The sequence below is a fragment of the Plasmopara halstedii genome (genome assembly GCF_900000015.1).
Source record: "Plasmopara halstedii genome assembly, contig: Scaffold_614, whole genome shotgun sequence".
Taxonomy (NCBI): Eukaryota; Oomycota; class Peronosporomycetes; order Peronosporales; family Peronosporaceae; genus Plasmopara; species Plasmopara halstedii.
Window position 1 is genome coordinate 2,766,548 of NW_020187532.1, and position 249 is coordinate 2,766,796.

Here is a 249-nt window from a genome sequence, read left to right on the forward strand (position 1 = left end):
ACTACTACACGATCGAAAGGATAGCCAAGAACTCAGATTCAGGCATAGAAATAACAAATGACACACGGAAAGTCTGTGTAGCTTGCCACGAAGGCAAGCAGACACGAAACAAGCAGCCCAGGAGTGATACAGGATCTAATGCATCTATCGATCGCATTGGAAGTGTAATAGTAAGTGATATCAAGGGCCCAATCACACCAAGGGACAGATTGGGCAACAGATACTTGATCAACTTCGTCGACCATAAGA